At 38.6% G+C, this 14,615-nt stretch overlaps 1 pseudogene; it reads right to left on the bottom strand.

Moving 5' to 3' along the window:
* Window positions 1-5,994: 5,994 nt before the first annotated feature.
* LOC141818426 (uncharacterized) lies at window positions 5,995-9,720 on the bottom strand (annotated as a pseudogene).
* Window positions 9,721-14,615: the final 4,895 nt, after the last annotated feature.

Raw genomic sequence — 14,615 nt, 5'->3', positions numbered from 1 at the left:
CGTATTTTCTGTTCATTAACTTGAATAAATAATTAACTACTAGACAAGAATCCTCTGCCTCTGCCTTTTAAGATACCTGGATGGCTTCCTTCAAGTGCACCATCAGTCAATTGAGAATTGTTGGACCATAATTTGATTGTTATTTTGAGGTTCCAGATGACGATCATTCTATAAAAATCTTGTATTTGTCTTTCTAAGATCAGGTGTCTTTTCACATCTTTTAAGAGATGTTTTTGTGTATATTAGGTAAACTACATATTTCTTTCACCTGATCCTATCAAAAGTAGGTATCCTCAGATTGGCCTCTTGTTTCTTGGTTCGAGAGGATGAGCCCTAGTAAGGCTCAATGTTATTAATTAGGATTGATAAAAGCTCATTGTTGCATGGTTCTTGTCGTCCCCAGCATCATAAAGCATGTGGGCTTGAAGTCGAGGAGGAGCTTCAATAAGGTACAGATCTTGACTATGGTTTCTAATCTCCTCTCTGGCCATTCAATCATGGTGTTGATTGGAAGTGCTCGTTATGTCAAACTAAACTAGCCGTGTGTTGTTGATCATTTTTATTTGTGCAATGAATCTTAATGATGCCGTAATATTTATACTGTTGTACTATCATGGGGTTCATCAACTTTTTTGCCATTTCTGTTATTTGATTGATTGAAATTGTCGTATTTATACTGTTTAATGACGCTGTCGTGTGTTCTTGTGCTATTTGTCTTGACTTCTCACAATATCATATCATCGACGGCTTACTGCTGGACCTTGCTAATAGTACAGGAACCAATTAAGGTGTTCACCATCGAGGCAGCCTTGTTTGTGCCGAAACCTATCCCACATATAAACTGTGCTTATGGTCTTGTGCATGCAGGATTCTGGTCGAGAGAATCCTCAGCAATCCCATCAACAATTATGTTGTTTTCTCTCACTTCGAGTGGTATTCTGATTTTGAGAGATCTTGTTAGGCACAAGTCTGACCTTTTTTTCTCTGGTGCTCATAAATTCAAGTCTGGACCAACCTGTAGCAATAGTTTTTATAGTTTGTATTTCGCCTCAGTTCCATTAGTTTTGTTAGTTCCCTGTTCATGGCAAAGCAGTAGATGTAACTGATTCAGAGCCCCACTTCTTGTCTCATGGAATCCCCTCTGTTCAGTTGGCAAATTTCCTATACATATCTGAGCCAAGTTGCTATAGTCTGTGTTCCGGTTGGACATCATGGATAGCCAAGTCATCAGTCAACAAAACTCCCACTCATGCATAGCTGCTCCCGCCGGTGAAGGGACTTGAGGAGAAACTGAATGAACGGATTAGCTAGGGATCGGAGATTTCTGACAGATCACTCCGACGTTCAAGTTAGTAATGGTAGAAGAAGAAGAAAAAAAAGTATATGAAGTCGCTGAACTTGTCGAGAGAGTTTTCCATACTTGTTGGAGAGCTTATATACTTATGAGACAGGAATCTCCACATCGACTTGTGAGTAGGTTTCTGTCGGGGCCAAGGAGATCGGTTCTGATGATTGCTGACAGAGGGCCTGACATGAGGCATCTGAGGGATTATGTCTGCCAACCTCGGAATCATTTTGTAGCTCGACAGTGTTGATTATTCTTACCTTTTGGTTGTATGCATAGACACGAGGGGATTCAGAGAACTAGTCCTGACAATCTCGTAACCGCCTTGACCCCTTAGCAGGGCTCACATACTTGGGGGGATTTTGGCAGCTTCTGTGGTAGGCGGGGGCGGCAGCTGAGATGAGGTGTGGAGAGACTGAGCGGCCAAGGGGCCGCTTAACTGAGAGATTTGGAGAGGATGAGTAGTGGAGGAGCTGAGTCATCCAAGAGCTGGGTTGTCAAGTTGCGGAGCATTTGAGTGGTCGAGTAATCAAGAGGTGGATTAGTTGAATGACCGAGAGGCCGAGAGACCAAGATGGTTGAGGTCGGGGTGGTCGAGAGATCGAGTAGTCGAGATGACTCAGGTCGGGACAGTCGAGTGATCGAGAGAGATGGAGTGATCGAATAGTCGGGATGGCTCAGATCAAGGTGGTCGAGATCGAGTGAGATGACCGAGAGATCAAGATGAGATGAGGTGAAGGCGTTGGTCTACTCAAGGTTGACCATTGACTTTCTGACTTGACATATCAGCTCGCCCCTTGATCATCCCTTCCACGTAAAGCTAATCAGGTTCTGCCACATCAGTCTTGAACGAAGCTATCTAAGAATCATCGAGCAATCTGTTCTTACTGTCAGATTTTCTTTATCAAGGAAGTAGATCTTTAGTGCTTTCAAAGAATTCATTATTGCATGGAGCTTTGCATCGATAGTTGACTTTGGTGGGTTAAATTTACCACTGACATAGGCGCAAATCCTTTCAGTAGTTCTAGGGTCAGATTTGCCCTTTTTCCATTTGCAGACACCACCCCACCCCTCCATGTAGCCATCTACTTCTAGAATAATAAAACATTCTTCCGGTGGAACTTCTAGCTCTGGCAACTTCTGGATCAACTCCTTGATCTGCCTTATTAAGGCTCAATCCTGATTATTCAGCCTTTTGTCACCATTTGGGATAGTCTTTGCATACAACGGGCTTAGGAGTTTTCCTAAATTAGGAATGTAGTTCCGGGCGTAATTCAGGAGTCCGAGCCAGGATCTCATCCCTTTTGTTGTTTTTAGCTCTTCATCTTGAAAATCTGCAATCTTGGTAACAATATGATGTTGAAGTTTAATCAATTACCGAGGAAAGCCCCAAGAAATTTAATTTCAAGGATTGCTATTTTCATTTTGGTTGGGCTAAGTATAAGCCCATTTTGCTTGCATATATCCAGCATCCTTCTTAAGTGCACGACATGCTCTTCTTCATTTTGTGAGAAAACCAGGATGTCATTGATGTGGGTGTTTTGTTAATGTATACTAGTATAAAATCCTCGGTTCCTCTGAAACAGTTATCCATCTTCTTATTTGTTGATTTTATTCATTTCTATTTACATCTATTCACAATTAAATACTACAATTACCAAAAGAATCCTAAATATACATCCCTAATCCCACACATAGTATCAAACATAAATCTTATTCACACAACATACAATAATACACAACCCACACACTAAATTATTATACAACTTGTTACATTGTATTAACATAAGTTTAATATACAACATGAAACACACATCCTACATACAACAAATAAATCACACTAAAATACATACAAATTACAATCCACCATTCTAAGTTATACTACAACAGTAATTGCACAAGCTTTACATTAAGTTATTCACAAGCATTACATACTAATTACACAACACCCTATACATGAATTTTACAAGATATATAACAACATACTTAACCTATTCACAACAACATGAATTTTATTCATACAAACTCCACATACAACATGCTTTCAATTACAAGACATACAACTAATCAGACATACATCATACTAAGACACACAAGCTTACAACCGGTTGCATCATGATTCCAAAATTACCACAAGAATTCAACAACAAGAAGATTGTTCTCATTAATTTCATGCTTAACATACATTACAAGTTACAGCTTGATACACCAACCAACAACAATAACAATATCTCATTCACAAACATTCCAAACAGCGTATCATACATCATGTTATCCAAGCCAAATCGATTAACTGTTTGATACACATCCTATTTCAATTCAAACCGAACAAACATCAAGTTAGAATCAGTGTTAATAGTTAGGGTTAAAATTCAGTGGGGAATTAGGGTAAACATTAGAACAGGGTTAGGGATTAGTGTTACCATCAAAACATATTTACAATATTTACAAGGTTTCATGGGGGTTTTGATTATGTCAATGACACAAAAAGCATGCTAAGAAAGCTAGCAGAGAATAGCATAAACAGGGAAGCAATGGACGACAGTGGTTAAAGGAATTCTTCCCTCTCCAACCCGGCACATAACATGGAACTCAGCAAATCCGGTTGAAAGCACCAATGGGACGGCGGACCTCTGCTGGAGTAAACCACCCACAGCACGACACAAGCGGAGAAAACACAGGATCGGGTCTTCAAACGCTAGTCTAATGCTCTGCTGAACCACAAACAAAATATTAGGAAGAGGAATGAGACATTAACCCTTACCTAGTCCCAATTCTGGTGAAATGGCGATGAAGACGACCGGCGACCTCTGCTGAACCACAGACAGAGTCTGGCGGAACCCTGCTGAACCACAAACAGGACCGGCTAACTCCGGCGCTTCTGAGGAGGCGGAGGAAGGAGCTGTCGCTGGCTGCCGACGCTGGAGAACCCTCACAACGGCAGAAACCAGACGACAGAGGAAGGGAGAAGATATTACCGGAGCTCACGGCAAAACCTTCTGCGGGCGTTGACGCTCGGCAAACGGAGGAAGCTGCGCCCTTGCTTTGCGCTGATCGGAAGGAGGAAGGGGACGGCGGAGCACACGGTGGGGCTCGGGACCGCGGTGGCGACGAGGAGACGAAAGATCACAGGGGTATTTTTGGGAGCACAGGGCGAGTGAACCCCCTTTGCGCTGTGTGAATAGGCGGGATTTTAATACCTCTGCGCTGATCAAAAATCTGGAATTGAACTGGTTGAATTCAATTGAGGTGAACTGGCGCTGCTGAACTGCCAAATTGAACCGACGGCTTTTGATTTGAACCGGCGTGGCTTTAGGGTCTGAAATGGCTTTTGGGCTTGAGAATTGAAGTGGGTTGGGCTGAGTTGAAGTGGACCGGGCCAAGTGACTGATGACCAACCAAATTAAACCGAATTTGAACCAATTAATTTTGACCAGCTTGAACTAAACTCGGGTTGAACCTGGCTAGACTTGAGCTTTGGCTGGGCTAACTGAATCAACATTGGGCTTTCGTTGATTGAGTCAACTTGATTTCCAATTCGAACCCGATTTGAGCCAATTTGATTTCTTGCAAATTAGGCCTCCAAATATTATCATTTCCAACCCAATTTCCTACAAAATTAAATACACAATTTAATATCAATTAATTTCCATAAATTAACGATAAATTACAATAAAGATAAAAAATCTATCCAAGATGATTATCAGCCCAAATATCCAATTTATTACATAAAATATAACCAAAAATAACCCAATCTAATCTTAATTTACCCTGTAAAAATGCTAGTTATCAAATCCCCCATACTTATTCTTTCACGTCTCGTGAAAGTGAACCTACTATACATTATTTTCCACCCTAACAATATCAATCAAAGTAAAAAGTTACAACAACAAGTTAAATAAGAGTGCTAAATTTGAGAAACTCAAGCAATCCAGAATTCAATTCATACATGGATCAACAATTAATCCGAATGGCATGACCAACCATTCGTATAAGCCGTCGAGTAAAATGCAGTCCATTCAATAGAATCTAGGTGCATTGCCACCTGATGAAAATCATTCTTAAGGTCAAATTTTGAATAGATTTTGCTATTACTGACTTTCTTCAGGATTGTATTGATTCCAGAAGGCTATATTGATCATTGTTTGTGAGGTCGTTAAGGTGCTTGTAATTAAAAACCATTCTTTCCTTGCACTTCCTTTCCAATCTTGTGATCAATGGTTGTTCCTGATTTCACTATGATAGTCGTGGTGCGGTGCTGGCTTTTACTTGGCCTGATGACTCCTATTTCCAGCAATGCTTTGATATACTTAGTGAAAGCTTCCTTTTGTTGGGGAGTCAAATGTTTCAAGGGTCTGTGTTCAATAATGAAGTCGGGATTTTTAATGTCTAGTTGACAGATAATCTAGTTCTTGACCCAATGTTTTAATGGATTTTCACCAATGTAACCCTGATCCCGTAATTCCTTAAGTAGTGAGCTGAATTGTTCTCTGAACTTTTACTAGGATTGTCCTACTGAGTAATTCACCATTTCTTTGATTTGGATGTATTCTTCTTCCTTTAATTCCAGCTCTTCTATTGTTGCTGCAGTAACAGAGGGCAAGGTGTTAATAGTGGTAAGGTTTTTGTAAAACGTTACCACATTTCCTTCAATACGCAGTCCTCCATGCATAGCCCGTATGAAGTTGCAGCCAATAATCATCTTAATGTTATCTCCAAGGGTTATGGGAAAACTGTATGTGTAAGGGATTTTGAATATATTTTCATCGATAAATATCCTTCCTTGTTTAAGCTTCATTCTGGCAGTCTGCTGAGAATTGATTCCACTAAATTGCACTACATCTTCAAGATCTCCTTTTGGAACAGAGTTCTGGTCAACATAGCAAGTTGTTGCACCAATATCCAGAATAGCCTTCAATGCAAATCTTGAAAATCCAGAGATTTCTATTTCAACCTTCAGATTATATAACATATTTTTTACTAACCTTGGCCCTTTTATTTCCTGGGTTGCTGTTATGTGGCTTGTTATTTCTTCATAGAGCATATTGGCAGCTTTCGTTACTTCATCGCTCATCAGCTCTTTTCCTTTGTCAAGAGTGCAAAATTCTTTCCCCAGTTCCTTTTCCAATAGTAATTCTTCATATTGGGCTTTGTAGTATGCAACTTCCTTCTGTAACCTATCAATTTCCCCTTTACACCAAGATATATAGTATTGCTGCTCATGAATTAAGTTTTGAGGGAAAAATGGAGCAGGTGCAGTAGGAGCTGCAGGTACCTCCTTCTTGAAGTAGTATGGTCCACATAGGTTGCAAGCCATAATTAAGCAATTAGGGCAGTTAATTCTCGCCCTCTGCATGGTGTTTCTTTTGCAACAGGTACAACTACTTGGTTGAGGAGGATATATAACTTCATTAAGGTGCCAATCATGCAGGCAATTAAGTTGCTCCTCCGTCACCTTGACTCGTGGGCGATAACCTCCATCTATCTGTCCAAGCATCATAACTAATTCATTTGAGAAGTGAAGGGTTTGAATAGACCTGTGTAGTTCTTCGTAGTCTTCCTCCCCTTCTGAGATGCTAAATATTGCATCGCTTTGTGCTTCCCCTTCCTGAACCGATAAGATGTCACAGTCTTCAGGGATATCTAACTGCTCGAACATAGCAACTCTCTTAACATTCCGTCTTTCACTAGGGCATTCTCTTGCGAGGTGCCCTTTTTGCCCGCAAAGGTAGCACTTACACTTTTTGTTTCTTATCAAGTGCTTCCATTTCTCAATCCGAGCATGAGATTCATGCGGCTTTCCTTTGTAAGTTCTGCTTCGACGGATGCCATATTTCTTCTGCCCTTGATTTGAACTCGGGATGGGGATTTGACTACAGAAAGATAAATTTTTCAAAGATCGCTTAAAGGCAGCGTCCTTGCATTCTTGTTCAAGGAACTTGTAGGCAAATAAAACTCTTGGAAAAACTCCGATTGTTAGGCCTGAATATTTTTCCTCAAATGCAGCTTTAATTCTGTTTCCCAGTTCTCTAGGCATTTTAAACCAAAATTTTTCTGATAACTATGGTCCTGTGAATAGCCTTCCGGTTTTTGATGCCAATCTCATATAATCATTCATATATTGGACAATATTCTTGACATTGTCACAGGATAGCTTCTCCAGGTCTCGGTAGGCTGCATCCTGTATTACCATTGAACCTTGTGTTAGGTCTTCATAAGAGAATACCCTTCTCATCTGAGATAACACATTTTGTGTACCTTCCCTTCCGTCTGCTATGCTGATCAGGGCATTATATTCAGCAGGATAGTTCATTCTCCACTGTATCCATGCTAATTTTTCAATTTTCCCCAATAAATTCTCCATATATTCAATTTTATCTTTGGGGTATGTAAAGCCTTGGCTCGCCACATGATTCTTGGTTATAGATTCCCACCACGAGAAAACATCATGAAATAAGCTAAGTTGCTCAGGAATAACAAAAATAGCTCCTCCTTGTTACTGAGCAGATGGGAGCGTCCATAACTCATTATTCATTTCTCTTCTAAATCTTGTATTGGAGGGCCTCTGCTCATAAATTGGTGGTTGTGATGGCCCTGGGTCAGTCCTTGCCACTGGTGGATATCCGGGAGGCCCCATCATTGTGTCCTCTGGTGGGTTGTATGGAGAAATAACAGTACTTGTGGAGTAAATTTGCTGCTGCTCAGGTGAACTTTCATTCTGATCCTTTATAAGGCGTCTTAAGCTTGGGCATTCCATTTCAATACCTGCAGCAAGTAGTTGGGTTGGGAGTGGGAGTGTCCCACCACCTTCCGATGCGAACGGGTTAATGAAATCAGACTCATCATCAGAAAAAGAGTCTCATATTGGTGATGATTCTTCAGTAGGAATTGGTGTGGTAATGGAGGCCATATATTGCATATAATTAATGACATCGTCCTCCGACTCAGTGGTTTCCTCCAAGGATTATATGGACCGAAGTATAAAAACCCCTGGACGTGCATCTCCTACATAGGTCCTTGAAGTTCCTTGCTAAGAGGGGCTTGATTCATCAACAAGAACTGAGATTATATGATGGCCCCTTCATTTTGAATCATACAATTCTTGTAGTGTGATGTAATCTGGTCGTGCTTTTGGAACATCATTATTATCCAGCGCCTTTTCTTTTTTCCTTTGGCACTAGTTTGCTGAAGATAGCTAGTAGTTGAGATGTGGAACCAAATCCATTATCTCCTCGCTGGGTTTGGGATAGTTTCAGTACTTGATAAATATATGGTATGATGATTTGTTCAAAAATAATTTGAGCAATACAGTCTCTCTGGTGAATATAGACTGTGGTGTTTGAATGATTGAAAATCATAATCATAATTTCTCCATGATAATCACAGTCAATAACACTAGCCCCAATATCAAGACCCAATTTCCATGCTGCACTTGATCTAGCTGCTATGCGGTCGTATGATCCCCAGGGAATTTCCAGGCTAAGTCCTGTTGAAATCAGGCCTCGCCCTTTGGGCTCTATTATACAATCTTTATCAGCCGCCAAATCAAGTTCTGCAGCATCAATTAATTTTCTTTTTGGGATAATAGCGGTTGAAGAACATTTGTGGATCATGACAATTGGTACCTCGTCAAGGTATGCCAACGGCTTATTATTAGAATAATCTTCCTGGTCTTCCTCTGTCAAGACGGCCACAGCCTGAGACCTTATTTCTTCCTCATCAGTCTCTATTTCTGCATCCTTTTCATCATAGTGAGGTGGTCTTGCTGATTGTGAAGCTGCATAGTTGCTGAAGCTTAATGATATTCTGCCATCCATTAGGTTTTTGTTGTTCACCTCTGATGGTTGCATAGGAATATTGACCCATGCGGGCCTGATGACCCAGTTTAAGCCCTGTAAGGCAGTGGTCGAATATCTGCGTCCAGGTAGAGCACGTACCTCATGGATGGTGAGGTAGTCCACAACTCCTTGTACTTTATATGCGAAGCCGACATTTGTGGTATTAGAGAGTCTGCCAACAAGTTCTCTTGTTCTGAGTAAATTGGCCTCCCCATTGTGCCATTGTTCATATCCCCTTGTGAGGATTGAAACCTGGATGTTTCTGTAGAAATCGCCAATAGTTAGCATAATATCAGGTATAACATATACCAGTTGGCTTCCTCGGGTTAGATCGACTTCCATAGTGGCTAGAATCGCCTGGTCCCCTATCCAGTGATTGTCCCGGAACACAATCAGGGCCATGGTGCCCTCTTCCTGTCTATGGAGGGTTTGGATGCGTACCTGCAGAACACCAAGATGTATGTACCGGTGGTGCACATCATCTCTTCTGGAATGATATAGTACTTCAGCGAGAATTATTACCGCCCATTCCTGCATAGACAATCTTAGTTGTACCTGAGGATTTATCTGCTGCTCCAGAGTATGTGCGGGGGTAGATTCTCCAGTGAGGCGTCTGCTCAGCCTCCTAGTTGTTTGCTGAACATTGTATATCCTTCTTTGATTTCTTTTGTATTCTCTTATTTGATCTTCAAATAAAGGTAGTTGAGTGGAGGGTTGCTCGGCTATTGCCCTTGTAGCTATTAGATCTTCAGCTTTTCTTGTTCCTCCTTTAGTATTTTGTAAGGATCTTTGAAGACTCTAAGTTTACCCTTTCCTTCCTTAGGTTTTTCTACGGGGCCTAAGGATAAATTCTTCAATTTCTCTACTAACTCATCAGGTATAGAGGTTGTTTGAACACCTCTTTTGGTCTTCTCCACAATAGTTTTTAGATCCGCCTGTATGTCCTTCAGGCTCTCGGCTATCTGAACTAGTAGCCGGAGCTGTGTATTATTCTGCTTGATAATAGCAAAACTTCCAGAGGTTGGGCCTTGGAATTCACTTGGCTTTGTGAATCCAATAGCAGGGGATTCGATTTGTTCAATGGCTTTAACTGCGTCTTTGTAGGCTAGGGTGTTCCTTGTAATGATGTAGTTGCTCATGAAGTAGTCCACCTTTCGAGTTTGTTGAGTAAGGCCTCCACTCTTTCAAGCTTTCCGTTGAGTTCTTCTGTTAACTTTAGCGCTTCCTTCTTGGTTTTGGTTGTTCCGCTATTTCAGCAATCAAGTCTCATATTTCCTACTTTGTTAGTGGCTTATTTTCTGTATACACAATTGTTAGGTTTTTCAAAGCAGTTTTTAATCTCAAAACTTCCTTTTCAAGGATTTGACACTTTTCAAGGACGAGTTTGAAATTCTTCAAGTGAACCTTGGATGACAAGCAAGTTCGATCGTAGATAATAGCAAGGTTATTAGCTAACTGGTTTGTGGAAACTTTTGTAGAAGAGGCAAGGGCAAGGTATTCAAGGTTGGATGTTCGGGAATTCTAGTACCAGTTTCGGATTTGGCCATTCCCAGATTTCTGACATTTAAATCATAAACATTATTTGATGGTAACGAAGAGGGCAGTTCCTCTCCGGGTTCTCATACAGGTGTGCCCTTGGGTTTACTACGACCTTCCAGCCTCTCGGCCAAATTAGAACCTGTCCTTTTGTTCACCCGGTTTGCATAATTCGGGTTCCATTTACTATTTGTTACCATTTACTATTTGTTCCATTATCAATAAGTTTCACATTACTACTATTATCTGTTGTGTCCCGATTACACATCAATTCGTGTTCCATTGTCCTTGATTTTTTATTGCATTAGTTATAATGTTTTCAATGATTATTTTTAAAATAAACAATTAATCATATTATACAATAATTTTTTTTTAGATATTATGTATTTTAAATATTGCACCCGCCTAAAAGGATTCAATCCAGCCTCGTCTGTTACCACTTATGCCGTGACATTAACTCCCCTTCATGATCCAATTAACCCTTCAATTTCAGCACCATCAAAGGATTCATAAGGGTGCATTCAGTTTTAATTTTGACAAAATCTTTGTTTTTTCCTACGGAGATTCCACACTTTATTTTTGTTTCCATAGGCATCTCAACTTATATGTCATCTATATCTACCTAATGTCTGTTTTAAAAACTCTTTAATTTTCGAGAAGCTGTTCGTACTTTTAAATTTATTTAGTGGATGAATTATTTTTCAAGAGAAGACTCCAAAATTAATTATCAAAAATAAAAATAAAAAGTGACACTTCATTTCTTCTCTTTCTTTGACTCTTGTTCAATGAGATTGTCTTAGGCACTTGACGTGTTTTAATTGCGCATTCTTCAAAAGAGACATCTTGACACCATAGAGTCTATCAAATGTTAGTGTCAAATATCAGATTTGGAAATGTATTACTTTTGTAAAAAGTAAAATCTGTCATTCCAACGGCTCTACATGATTGTCTCCACGATCATCTATGAAAAGGTAAATCGAGAAACTGCAATTAACTACGACGAGGAGGACATTAGAAATGTATTACTACATCATAAGCCAATAGTTTCGACTGAGATCGTTAAATGAGTTTAAACTTATAGAAATTTTAAAATAAGTAATAATTTTAGATCCTCTTAGCTATTTCTATTTAATTTTGAAATTTAAAGTTCATGCATACCAAAATTTTCAAATGCTCCTTAAAACATTTTGAGTTATATTGTATCTTTATTTTTAAATTTTGATCGTTTTAGATTCATTTATTTATTTTTATTAAAATTACTATTATGGATTTAACTTTGTCAATTTTATTTTTGATCAATTTAGATTCATATATTATTTTCATTAAAATTACTACTGTCAAATTTTAAAGATGAGCTTTATTGTATTCTCTAAAACCTTTGAAGTTATTTTATACCTTTGTTTTGAATTCAATTAAGATTCAAATAATAATGGACTAAAATTATAAATTCAAATGCCTAAATTTTAAATATGACTTCTTTAACTCTTCAAATTATCCTATCCTATGGTCTTAATTTTACTATTTGAGTACAAAAAATTATATTGCATAATAAAAATTATTATATACATCTACGCTGATCAAATTTCAATCAGAACCTCTATTATATTCTTCTCTAAAATTATCTTATAGTCTCCGGGGCAATGGTGCAACGGTAGGACATCCGGATTGTGACCCAGGGATCCACGGTTCGATCCCCAACTACGGCATATTTGTAAGAATTTTCTTCCAAATGGGGAACGCAATCAAAGAATGCTGGGCATCTGGATTGGCCGCCGTATGCGCTTCCCGATTTATCCTGGTGGTCGGTGAGAAACTTCTGTGGGACCGGACCGGCCACCCCCAGGGATTGAGTCCATGAGACTGACTGGAATTTATAATTTTTTTTCTAAAATTATCTTATATCTTAAAGGAATAAAATCTCTTCCACTACTCAATTATCATAATTTATCACTCTTTAAATCATTATGACGCCGACATTGAGAGGGACTTAGAGTGAACATTATCATCTCTAAAATTATCCTATAGCAACCCAAGGCACGATGCAATAGTAAGAGACAAAGAGAAATCCCATACAATAAAAATTCAAATATCACATTAAATATTTTCAAACTCCCGTTAAATTCGAATAACTGCTAACGTTAGGATGTCATATTAGAACCCACGCTTTCCAAATTTATTTGATAATCAATTTATAAGATCGAATCGTTCATTTTCAAGATTAGTCGAACTACACAAGTTGAATATATGAATTAACAAAAAAATCTAAAATTATCCTATACTTTTAATTTAATTTTTTTAAAATCAATTCTACAATTTTAACTAAAACGGCTAGGTTAGCAATTGCTATCGTATGTCCCAGTAATTAACATCTTTGCGGCAAATAGATTGCACTAAAATATTAGTATCTAAAAAAATAAGGTATAATGACCATCCGTTTGCCTGGAATTCTTTCCTACAATAACCAAAGAAAAGCATATTAGTTTCATATTAATTTCCTCTCCTCTTAATCACACTATTGGATAGCAAACCTGATCCACTATTTTTTGTGTTTTAAATAGAAGGAATTCGATTTCAAATTTAAAAGCAAACAAAGCCAAGAAATAATTCTGGAGTAGCATTCGCATGAGTGAGGCGAAACGAGACAAGGGACCATTTGGAAAGACAGTATTAACAAGGGAGCAAGCTACATTTTGACAAAATGTTTCTTTGTAGCTATCAAACGCCATATTCAAGTGCTGGTTGTTGAAGTTATTCCGAACATGTTATTAAGAACAGTTTTTAGATCAACTCTAGGAACAATGCTTCTTGCTTACTGGTCAGACCCAGCTCACTTAAAGAAAGTCCACTGTCTCCTTCAGTGAAGGCGCGACGAGGGTATGGTCTTACCTGTCGATTTATAAGAGTAAAACAACTTTGAAACTGGCATTAAGCAAATAAATGAAAGATCCACATATCAATACAATGATATAGTGTATAATGGCGTAACATGGTAGAGATAAACGGGGAAAATTCCCCTACCAATATGCCAATGATTTGTAACTAAAAAAACATACAAACAGATACTTGTGAGCCCATAAAATGATGGGGCATATGCAAAATGGCATTGAAAAGTTCAAAAGAACCCATAAAATGGTGGGGCATATGCAAGATAACATTGAAAAGTTCAAGAAAACAAAGCAAAGAGAACTGCAGAAACGCCTCCACGAATACACAGCAGGATAACAATTCGTGTAACTATCAGTAATATGCAAGAATATGCAAGTGCGCACAATTGGATGATCATCTTGCACGTACAAATTTGCAAGGAGTTTTAGATGAACCCTTTTTGTGATTATATGCATACCGAAACCATACAACTCAATTGCAAATAGTTGCCTGACTATTTACTTTGCATGAGTTGACAACTCAAAAGCCCGTTAATCTACACAATGACTAAACCTTCACAACTCTATAACAACTTATAGACAATGCACCATTATTTTACACATTTTCCGTATGCTTAGCAAACTAACAAAAAAAAATATAAATCCCAGTATTAAAATGTCCTGAAAATCAACTTCAATATTGCACGTGGTGAAAGAATTTATTCATGCTGAGATAGAATAGGCATCCATCAACACAAAATTCAAACGTCATCAGTCTTCTATGGTTTACCCACAAGATGAATAGTTTACCCCCTTAAAATTATAATATCAACTCTTTTGTAATGTCATAATCATTGCACTAAAAAGGAAATCTGGGCATAGTACATTGCAGTTAATGTTGATTGCTAGTGTCACCAGTATTCACTGGATTCTAACTTGATTTCATAGTAAGCACACTAGGAAACTAAAGCCAACCTGTTTTTCTCAAATAGATATTGTGACACTGCAAGGTTCAAATAGAAATTTCAATAA

This window comes from Curcuma longa, unplaced genomic scaffold (assembly GCF_044706935.1).
Source record: "Curcuma longa cultivar G26 ecotype Majalengka, Jawa Barat unplaced genomic scaffold, ITB_CL_G26_1.1 contig_24780, whole genome shotgun sequence".
In the NCBI taxonomy this organism is placed as follows: Eukaryota; Viridiplantae; Streptophyta; class Magnoliopsida; order Zingiberales; family Zingiberaceae; genus Curcuma; species Curcuma longa.
The sequence above is the reverse complement of the archived record's forward strand: the minus strand, read 5'-3'. Positions and strand labels throughout refer to the sequence as shown.